Raw genomic sequence first — 12,425 nt, forward strand, 5'->3', positions numbered from 1 at the left:
TTTCTCTTTTAATCAGGTATTTTACCGTTTTGAAAACCCTTTTCCAAAAAAGAAACTTGCATTTACCGGATAAGTCGTTTTTTTTGGTGTGTATAATTTACAAAAACTTTACAAACAAGTGAAACAATCAAAAACATCTTTATAAATGCAAATAGAAAAAAAAATTCTAATGACAAAAACACAGCACAAAAGATAGGACCCTGTGAACAGTTCAGTTCAAACTAAAGCCATGCTCACACCGCCCAGTAAACACCAACATACTGTGGTTTCCCTTTTGGTGTTTAATCAAGCAGTGCAATCTATTCTCACATCATTCTATGACATACTGCTAAAATAGAGATTTTGACACACACACAAAAAACACAGTATTCTCATGCGGAAGGTCACAGGATTCCCTCACAGTGCTTGTACCCTTCCACATCCTCAAAGATTCCGCGACAGTATCACAGGAGTGAGTGCATTCACATACAGTGAGATTTCAATAAACATGTCACACGCTTTTCCAACCGAAACACATTCATAACGTGTCAAGGTGTGTGATTACTCAGTATCAAAAAGATTAAATATGTGTGAAAAACGGTGTGGCAGCAGAACCATACTGACAAATGTAATAGAAAAGGCACTTCATTCTTCAACGCTCAGTAAAGATTTACACTAGTGAGGAATAGTGATGTACGATTACCCACACTTCTCTCCAATTCAATTAACCTCTCATAGTTGATAATTTGTCTCAGAAATGTGACCAGTCTGAATCCCTGAGGGAAAGAAGCAAATAAACCATACAGAGCCATCATGTTAAAAAGACCACCACTAGATGGAGGCTATGTGCTTCTGTTTTTCAGTCCAAAAAAAACATAAGAGAAAAAAATCTGATGTAAAAACAATGTTGCATATTTCTGGTAATGCTGCACACTGTGATACTGTCTAGGTTCTGAAAGTAAACATAGGCCACTCCTATGGTGTATAAACATTCCCAAAGAAGAATATCACAGATAAAGATAAGACGATATTGTATGAACACTAACCAAGAAGACTCAGTAAGGTTAGGTCATATTCAACACTGCACAACACAAAACAAAACAGACTCCCCCGGTCAAAGGAGGTGGCATTTCCTCCGTGACCAAATACATAACAGTTTAATACGCAGATGTGGAGTTATTTGTAAAACCTACTGGACTGTTTGAAACGTACTCAACGTTGCACATAAGATAAATAGGACACAGTAGGATGCAAAAAAATTAAACATTTCATCACTGTAATTGTCACAGCTGTGCATTGATATGGAGACTTGACTTCTGTCAAGACATTCAAAAACACTTGCACCTTAAGAAAAGACAAGTGGTTAACAGTTCAGTTTCTTTTAACATTTGATTAACTGTTTAAAATGGCACTCACATATTCAAAAGACTTTTTTTTTACATTCAACACTACCTAAAATTCATTGCGGTGTGTCTAAAAAAAACATTACATCACTGTTAAACCACAGCCTAGCTAGTAAATGTTAGATGACTAAAAGAAGAGAGAGAGAGTGATAAAAGCACAATGTGCCCGTTAAATGTCATCTCTAACATAGAGTGCCTGGCAGGATACGCATCGGAATGCCACACATACCCGAAAACTCATCAGAAAGGCAAACAAACAAACAAACAAAAAACACCTATGTGAAAAAGCATTCAAAATATATTCAGTATTCATAAATTATGTATTCTAATGAAATTAATGTCCATAAATAAAATATTGCATAAATAAAGTTGTGCATTAGAAAAAGCTATGATCTACGGTGGTTAATAAGCATTTGTGGTATTAAAAAATTAAAATAAATAAATGAATCAAAAATGATCAGTGCTTAAAGAAAGTGTCTCCATAAATGTGTTTGATTTATAAAATCAGTTCCATGAAGGACATAAACAAGTGAAGATGGAGTGCTGAAACCTGTACATAGCTGATAGAAAATTCCACTTATCCATTTAATCAATAAATAATACAAATAACCTTTCTGAACTGCCATAACACAAGAGCGTCATCTCTATGGTCTACAGGCAGCTCTTAAAGGGAAAGTTCACACCAAAATGAAAATTGTGTCATCAATTCTCACCCTCATGTTGTTCCAAGCCTGTATGACTTACTTTGTTCTGTGAAACATACCGCAAAATATATTTCAAGAGGTAACCAAAAAGGTTTGGTTATCAACATTTTAAAAAATATTTTCTTTTGTGTTCTGCAAAAAAAAAAAAAAGAACTCAGACATACAGGTTTTGAACAATATCAGGGCGAGCAAGTGATGACGGAATTAAAGTTTTTTGGATGAACCATCCCTTTAAGGACCCTCTCCATTTCAGCCCTGCTGCACAAGCCTGCGATAGTGAGGCATGACCTTGCTGTCTGGGAGGTAGAGTGCCATTTCCAAAGCAACCAGAACCGTGAACTCCAGGGAAATCAACTCCTTGCAATTTATTCGGAAACGCTCCTCCAACCTCTGTTCAGGGTCAGGAAGAACAAAAAAGTCAGTACATAAATCATATTTTTATATATACAAAAAATTAGATGACCAAGAAAACGAAGTATATACCTATAAAGAACAGTTAAGTCTCTGAATTAAATAAACATCCAAAGCAGTAAGACACTTACATCGATCAGCTGCTTGACTTCTTGTTTCTTGAGGTCGCTGCTGATCTTGGCAGCTAATAAGACGCAAGCAGCAGACACCAGCTTTCGGTTGTGCTTGTTCAGCCTCCCTTGCAGAACCAGCTTCTCGAAGTAAACATAAGCCATCGCTATTGTAACCGGCTGTAGGCCACACTCTTCGCTCACCGAGCGCATCTCTCTTTTCAAACTGTGGTGGACATTAAAAAGAGGAGAAAGAGTAGTTTGTAAACATGATTAGGGTCGATTAACAAGATGCCCATGTTGTATGTTAATTCATTGTTTATTCATTCAGCCAAATTTAAAATTTTATTGTGATAGTGATATGTGCTAAAATACCCCATGAAAACAGCTTAGTGGGCACCATTTTGTTCTTGTGTTTACATATTTTCTATTAAACTAGATATGCACTATGTAATTTTTTTTTTACTGTAGCCGATAACTGAAAAATTAAATATTCAATTCAATATAATTTTGTGTAAAAAAAAAAAACATTGAAGCCTTAAAGCAAATTTACTCATCTCAACATTATAAATGTACAGTATTAAAAATAGATATTCTTTTTGTTTTTAAAGATGATGGTAAATCTAAACACAAAAATATAAGAAATAAACATGCACAATTACATTTCCTAACAGACATGGTCTAAAGCAACACAAATAGTTTACATAAAAATAACTTTACCTTCTGATTTTGCTGAGTGTCAGCTTTATGTGAGGAAACTTCTCCTTGAATGTCTCGTTCATGTCTTTCTTCAAGTCAGACGGTTTCACATACTCAATAACCGTAGTCTGGAGGGGACAAGGAGAGTCTTATTACAGTCTTATTATTATTATTATTATTATTTTTATAGCTGCTAAAACTCAATGGTGACAGCTTTTTACAGCTAGAGTCTAGTCAGCTGTGATACAGAAGATATCATGCTTCATGCCTCTAGCTAATAGACCATACTGAGTCCTTAGGGTTATCACATGAAACGCTGATGTGATCCGATACAAGTCATGAGCTGGGTTCAAAAATTATGAATCACTGTTATGCTGTTGTGAGACTCAGATGTCCTTGCAAATCTTTTCACTGGCATCATGTTAGAAGAGATTATTGAAACAGCGTTGGTTGAAACAGTTCAATCAAGGAGCTTACCACATAAGATGCGAAAATTAAGACTCGCTTGTGCTTCCCACAAGGCCACTGGGGGTCACTGAGCAAGTTGGGATCATAGTCTGATAGCTCGTCCACACCTACCAAGAGTTACAACATGATTGTTTTTTTTTTGTTTCTTTAAGAAATTAATATGTTTGCTCAGCAAGGATGCATTACATTTATCAAAAGTGAGTTAAGTCATTCATAATGTCACAAAAGATTTTCTTTCCATTCTGAAACAAAATGCAATGTTTCCACAAAAACATTAAGCAACACAACTGTTTTCAACATTGATGATAATAAGAAATGTCTCTTGGGTGACAAATCAGCGTATTAGAATGATTTCTGAAAGATCATGTGACACTGAAGACTGGAGTATTGGCTACTGGAAATTCAGCTTTGCCATCACAGGAATAAATATTCAAATAGAAAACAGTTGTTTTAAATTGTAACAATATTTCAATAATTATCTGAATATGTAACACACAAGTATCTTGTCCAACTGCGCTGGTGATCCGAGAAGGGGTGAAGTTCTTCTGCCCGTTAATACGGTTGCGAGAGACTGGCATCTGCGCTGCACTGATGTCAGGTGGGCCGCTGCTCTTCTGCCGGACCAAGGCATTAGTTGGAAGCAGAAAACGGCATATGATACCGTCTGCAACAGAAAACATCCCAGGGCTATCAGTGTAAACACAAACATATGCATTGCGTAAAACACACACCCAGTGACCCAGTACTGCAACTTGCACAATGATGCTTTAAAACAAATAGCAATACTACAGCGAATAAACAAACAAGAAGGTTTCTAAAGCATGTAATCACGTCTTTGCTCAATCTTCTTAGAGGAATACCTTTCCAAAGTCCACCTCCACTCCCTCCAGTCCAGGGACCATATCACCTCCCCCACCAGAAGAGTGTCTCTGTCTCTGGGCTTCTAGTTTAGGGTCACTGCAGAGGGTAGATAAATTATTAAAAAATCAGAATTGAATAACACTTGCCTGTACTGAAATAATCTCTTTTATTTGGATATTGCAAAAGACACCCACACAGTCTGGTAATACCAGGCTGCAGTTCGCTGTTTGTAAGCTGGTCTATTTGTAAATACAGTACATTATTATATTAAAGCTAAAAATTATACAAAAGCCGATTTTTAAGAAGTGATTAAGCACACTGACTAAGAAAAAAAATCATATTTCTGTGAATGATGTGATTGGGTGTACTGTATGACAGGTGGACAAATCACTGTGATCTCTGGACTGCCAAAACCAAAATCGAATCTCTCACTTGGAGTTCTGCACAAAGCTGGATAACACATTATGAATGTTATTTAATGTTATTACTGTTACTTACTGGCTGGTAAGATTTAATGTTGATCGAAGTCTCTTTTACTCACCAAGGCTGCATTTGTTTGATCAAAAATACAGTAAAAGCAGTAATATTAAGAAATATTACTACAAATTTAATGGTTTTAATATATTTTGAAATGCAATTTAAGCTGAATTTTCAGCAGCCATTTCTCCAGTGTCACATGACCCTTCAGAAATCATTCTAATATGATGATTTGGTCCTCAAAAAACATCATAATATGTTGAAAATATTTTCTGGCTTTGTTTTTGTTTTCAGGATTCTTTGGTGAATAGAAAGTTCAAAAGAATGTATTGGAAACAGAAAACTTTTAATCAACTGAATGCAGCCTTGCTGAATAAAAGCTGAATAGGCCAATTTAACTTGGAACATCATGTTTCATAAAAAGAAGAAAGAAAAGAACAGCGGATTTGTCCACCACTCATGTATGGGTTTGCATGATATGAAATGAGCTGAGTTTGGCTGACTGTGGTGGCTTTGTACCTGATGTGATAGCTCTCTCCATAGGGCAATACAGAGAAAGCAGCACACAGGGATCTCTTGGCACAGATCAGCACAACCCTGCAGGACACAGATGGCAAGTGCACACAGAACAGACAACATCAGTCACCTAAACATCAAACCATCACTGTACACCAGCCATGTCTACACCATAACAAGTGAAATGGACCACAAAGCAAATGGGAGATCTTATAGCCCTGGAATGACATTGGTGAGAAAATGAGCCAAAAAAATATATTCTTCATTATTAAATTAAAGCAGCATGTAGCTTTCTAGATTGGTCAACAAGACCAAATCTAATTACAACCAACTCCGCCACATTTCACAGGAGACTGAACATCATAACAGGTCAGCAGCTTGAGACACAGGATGTGCTCAGTGAGGGTCTATATTACATCACTACTGATGTCATGAGGCTGGGGGGGAATGTGCACATAAGTGAAGGCATGAATTCATGGTTGATGATGTAATGCATGTCAGGTAAAGAAAAAAAAGGGGTGGGGATGGGTGGTATAATTCTGTATAATATACAAGATCATATCAAAATAACACTTTTTTTTCTTTTTTTGAAAGTGGAATGTGTACTGTGTTTGGTCTTATTTTCTTCCTCAATCTGTGCAAAATTCATCACCAAATAAGGTTGTATATAAATCATATGTTATAATGCAAAAAAAAAAAAAAAAACGTCAAAAGAGCCATCTGGGTTTACAGCATTTTTGGGGTTTTACCAGAAGAGGTAAGTAAGTTGGAGGGAGAAAGAAAGGGAATCAGGGAAGCTTTCATCTTACGTAACTGAATTTCATTACATTTTAATGGTTCTTGCCAAGGTGCAGTTCTACTTTCAGAAAATGCCATTTCTATATAAGGTTCCATTCAAGACTAATTTTATTCAGACTGGTTGTTCCTCGTGTAGACAGACATATCTATCCCTCATTTCGTCTGTGTGAGAACCTAAGTGAGTTATCTCAGTGAGTACTTACGCCAGTTATTAAGTTAACCAAGGAATCACAGAGTCTGTCTGAAGCTCCACTGTTTCACTCAGCATGAGATTACACTGCAGTTATATAACAAAGAACTTTACTGCACGAGGAAACAGTCCAGCATCCACTTCACCATTTTATATTCACCTTATCTGACATGAGCCCAGTATGGGACTGTCTGAGCACCTCCATTCTACACAAGTTATTTATAAGAAAGTGATAATAAAGGACTAGCCTAACAAAGACAAATTATATTTAAAAATAATTTCTGGAAATTAAAAATCAAATGAAATAAATGCATTAAACAAACTTGTTAATTAAAAACAATTTTTTTATAGAAAGTCAAAAATTATAAGTTAATTTTTATTATTATTAATAAGTTAAAATTAAATGTTTCATTGTTTTCCTTCATTGAAAGGTTTTAAAAATTGATATGTAATTTATTAATTTGACTCAATAATGATTATGTTACAGTTAAATTGGCTTTGCAATGCAAGATCATAAAGTATGCAAAACTGTAAATACGTTATTAGGGTATACAGTATATTCATGCTATTATTGGCCAAGCTCAAAAATCAACTCTGTTTTATTTGTGCTTGAAGGCTCCTTAAAAGCTTGAAGACCCCTGGTCTGAAGTAATTTATACAGATTATTTTCTCAAAAAGATTAAACAAATACAGCTCCTCCTCACTGGGGAAAATATTTCCCAAACAATATCAGACCCGCCAACTCACCTGCTCCCTCGAGTGTCATACTGTCTCATATTCTTGATGAAATGCACCTTCTTGGAAACCTTTGGCCCTGGAGACCCAGAGAGGTTACGTGTCCTGCAACAAGAACATAATACAATTTAGAGACAAAGAAATGTGACTTCAATTTGTACACACTTCGAGAAAAACTGTGATGGATTAAATTGAAGCAAAAGCATAAGCTTTTAGCCCTTGACTATATAGAAAGGCTTTAAGGTCACCCGTCCAGCATCAGTCCATCAGCAGACCTTACATAAAAAGACGAGAGGGTGAGGGGAACAGAACAGGAGAGAGATGAAAGGCAAGAAACAAAAAAGACAAACAGGAAATGATGTGCGCATGTACTGTAGTGAGATCCCGGGGCTTGGTTTACATGAGTCACATCACCTATATGCAGGTGAAGCTTGTTGTGACTAGTTGACGGTCTTTGACTGACTCAGCAGCCCACCGATTATCTACTCTGACAGCAGTGATATCATCATACAAATCTTTCATCTGTTCTATGGGTTTCCCCAATCACTGTCTCTGTTGTCTCAGTTACAAATGACTTTTAAAATGCGAAGGCAAATAGGATGGAGAGCTCACTTACTAACCTTCATATAACTGTCAAACATTTCTGATACTCAATCAGACAGTACATGCTTTTTCACAGAGACTTCTATGGTTTTTAATTTTACTAAGTCCTTTATATTCGACCCGAAGAACCAGATTCATGAATGAATGACTCTTCTAATTCGATTCTTTCAGTGAATCACAAAACATTTGGTGCCACCTGAGTAGTCCGATTTCCTTACGAGTCGGTTCATTTTGAGAATCACAGTAAATATCTGAGATCTATTTTAATTACACGAAATGTCTGATTCTCGAATGGACAGATACACATTATGGTTTTGGATTCATTTTCCCAAACATTTTTCATCTAAATTACTGCAAAAGAAATGCAGCCGTTATTTCTTTGAAGTCCCTCCCCGACCTATTCATCTTAAAAGGTTTCAAAAAATGTCGCAGACATATTTCCAGTCAAACTCACCTAGAAAACAAGACCGCTCTTCAGAGATGAAAATGAAAGTTGTAGACATTAAACCGGAAGCCAGCCATTCCCCTTAAATATTTGTTATTGTTTTGTTCGGTTAACGTTACTCGTATTGTAATATGTACTGTTTATAATACTGCTTCAAAAAGTCATAATAGAATGTAAACACTGGTAAACAACAGGCCAGTTAAACATTCTATCCTCATAATCAAAACCGTGACACGATTTGGGAAATGGGAATAAACATGGCTTTCATAAACAAATACAAATTCATAATTGTTAATGAAACCTGTACACATTAAGGTTTCATCACACATTCACTTCATATCTATTATGAATGGTGTAAATTTTAAATACAGTGACACTGTGGCAGTCAGAGAATAACGAGTGTCATTGTCATGACAAAAAAAACAACAACAAATCAAAACAAAACTCACCTTTGGCGCGGATCAGGAGCAGGATTAGATCCCGGGAATTGGCTGGGACATTTACTGGATCCTGAAAACGGATTCAGCGGTCCAGAGGTCGGTGAACGCGGCGGTGCCTGGACTGACAAAGGATCTGTTCGTCCATCCTCCGTGAAAACGTCGCAGCTCCCCCCTTGAATAAATACTGGAGGAGGGCTCAGAGGAGCAGGGTAAGTGTTAGTCCTCGGTAGAGGGGTCGCTGCTCCCCCGCTGATGGATGACACTTGGGTGAAGGTTCCGTAGCTACTGGTTGTTGTCGAGTGAGGGGGACCCGTCACTGCTGACGCGCCGACATCCACACACCGGCTCTCGTCTTCCCTGGGGCCAACGATTCCATTGCTTAGGTTATAAACCGGTCGTCCGTCCAAAGATATATTGGTGAGAAACAACAGTGCTGCTTGTCTGCGACGGGAATCTCGGCTTTTTCGCAGATGTTCTTTGTGTGGTTTGGCTGAATTAGTCCGAGGACCGCAAGCAGCGGCCGCCATTCTACTGTGAGTAAGCTAAAAGCAGACAGACCTATTAGACCGGCTGAGGGAATGGTCACGCCCCCTAACACCCTATTGGTTGAAATCCAATGACACTTGCATATAAATGAGTATTTGTCTCAGCGGATTGGACGAGAGGTCTTGGTTCACAAATTTGTACAATAATTTTGCTTCAAACCTACAGGTAGGACATTGGAAACATGACAGACATATTTTGCTGTCTTTGCTAAATAATGAGAATGATACCTAAGTTTAATCATTTTTACATAACACTTTACAATAAAGTTCCATAAGTTAATGTCAATATATGAAAAAACATTTATTACAATATTTATTTATCTTTGTTCATGTTAGTTAATGAAAACACTGGCATTTATTGTTAATTCACAGTGCATTAACTAATGTTGACAAGCACAACTTTTGATTTTGATAATGCATTAGTAAATGTTGAAATAAACATTTAACTAAGATTAATAAATGCTGTTCATGTTAGTTCATGCTAACTAAAGTAATGTTATCTAATGAACCTTATTGTAAAGTGTTTACATTGTATCTATAATTCTATAATAGCCTATAAAATGATACATTTATTTATTAAATCAGCATTAATTTCAACCTTAACTATCAGAAAGTGCCCCTCTGTATTCATCCTATATAATTTGTATTCATCCTATCTAATCCTAATGTTTGCCTGAACAAATGTAGCCTACACAATAGCATAAATAGCAACAAATCTTCACAATAGCAACAAAAACAACATTTTCTTGAATGTGGTATAGCTAATCTATGGGTCAGCGGAATCACGATCATTTATGCAATTTGTATTCACACTGTAATGCTTGACTAGGCACTGCTGTATGTTGATGACTCAATCTCATGCTGCCAAATTCAATGCTGGTTAGCATAAGCCTTTGCTAAGCTCTAAGTTTCAGCATAGCTCATTACAGGAGTTAAATTATATGGTTCATTATGTAAATATCCAGTGTGACCTCTGCAAAAGCTTATGTGATAATAAAATAGGATAAAGAAAAGGAGGGGGAAAGCAATTTCCAGATTCCTCAGATAAAATGTTGGCAGCAGGAGCATAATCTGAATTTCTTAATAGCCTCGCAACAATATTCCTCAGAAATATTTCTTAAAGAATTACCTTTATTTCGTTTAAATGCATATCCGAAACCCATACAATTTTAATGTAAAAATAAAAATTTGTTTAAGATTGTTGAAGTAATGAATGGCTGAGATTACTGTTGCTATGTTGCAATATACTTGCAGTTCCACATTATGTGATGTAATAAGGCTTGCGCTAATATTTCCTAATCGACAGGTCCACTGTTTGTAGGAAATTAACCTTTGTTTAACCTGTTTGCTCAAAATCTTTTCTTAAATATTTTATTTGTATTTTATTTTATTTTAAACAGCTAATCCAGAAAAATGCATACCCTCTGAAATTGTCAGTGGGTCTACAACTTAACAGAACAATTGAAATCCTCATTGCTATTCAGCTGGTTTCCACGTGAGTGCAGTATACATCAAATAAAAACCATTGGCTGAGACTTGTAGGGGCTGTACTTAGTTTTGGAGTGGGTGTTCAAATGAAAACAACAACAACAACAACTCCTTGGGTATAATGCTACTATATCTCAGTTTTCATTTAACTTAAGATGACGAGCAAAACAGAAGTCACTCTTTCAGTTAATGCTTTGGTAAGGTTAGTAATCACACAATTTTGCTTTTCTTTATTGTCCAAATAAAACACATGGCTGAAGATCAACATCCTTTTTACAGTCGACAGCAACAGTCTTGCAGGTGCAGTGTAAGGCTTAACGTCTTTCAGCGTGTCTATGGTAAAATTAACCAGCATTGACCAGAGTGAATGAGTATGATCCACTTTGATAAAGTACAGCATACATGGCTGTGCTGAGGTGTTCCAGCTAGCACCAACATGGTAACACAAATGGACATACATAATGGTTATGCCAAGAAGTGAAATAGTTACAATGGGTTAATTGACTTAGCAATAACATGATATCAATAAACACAGCACAAACCCCAATATTATTCATCTTCTCTCTATTAAACTGCCCAATAATCAGTCAATGCAAAATACTGTTCTTAGCCATTTGTACACAACAGGGTCAATAAAGAAAGATAGAAAAAGATAGTTATTGTTTTGATCAGAGTAAAAATATACATTCTCATCAGTTGGAAGATGATATGTAGTTGGTATTAATGACCAAATCTATCATTATCTTAATTTAAATTTTAAATAAAATGTTAAAGTAACAGATAAAGGGACTTGTTCATATCCATCAAAATGTTCAATTTCCAAACATTTATGAGTATTATTGCACCAAATTATGTAGATGACTTGAACTGGTATACTCATAATGCTGATAACTTTTCGTGAATCCTGAAAAGAGAACTATTTTGAAACATGTAAACAGATATTATATGATTTTTCTTTCCCTTCAGCTGTCAAGTACTTTAAAATGTGAAATCATAATCTTTATTAGCTTAGAAACATTTCAAATACTGCAAAATAAACATTGGTTCCTATTACAGGTATATAATAAACCATATAAATCAGTGTTCTTTGTTCTTGAGATAAACATTCATTCAATCCTTTTTAAAGGGGCACTCAGCCTTTTTCAGAATCAGACCCATTATTTCCATTATGACACAAATGTCCTTTGAGAGCGTTTAAAAAAAGAAATCCCAAATTTTTCAATGACATGCAATTTTTCACTTGAAAGGTTAACGGAAATGTCCTGAAAAGAGACCTTGTTTCTTGCAAAGTCTGATCCATATTCTTGAAGGCAACATATTCTGTGCTTAATAAAATGCCTGTGTTACCAGAAACTCAACCCTTTAATTATCTAGCACACAAACTGTTTTCATTTATTCGTTAAAGGGGTGCTATTATGCTTTTTCACTTTTCAACTTTAGTTAGTCTGTAATGTTGCTTTTTAAGCATATAAAAAGATCTGCAAAGTTACAAAGCTCAAAGTCAAATTCAAAAGGAGATATTCTATTTAACAGAAATCATTTTTTAAAAACTA

General features: G+C 35.9%; 1 pseudogene; it reads right to left on the reverse strand.

Annotated features, from left to right (window-relative positions):
* Positions 1 to 9,434, reverse strand: LOC113065844 (CDK5 and ABL1 enzyme substrate 2-like; annotated as a pseudogene).
* Between the last annotated feature and the right edge of the window lie 2,991 nt (positions 9,435 to 12,425).

The sequence above is a fragment of the Carassius auratus genome, chromosome 48 (genome assembly GCF_003368295.1).
Source record: "Carassius auratus strain Wakin chromosome 48, ASM336829v1, whole genome shotgun sequence".
Taxonomy (NCBI): Eukaryota; Metazoa; Chordata; class Actinopteri; order Cypriniformes; family Cyprinidae; genus Carassius; species Carassius auratus.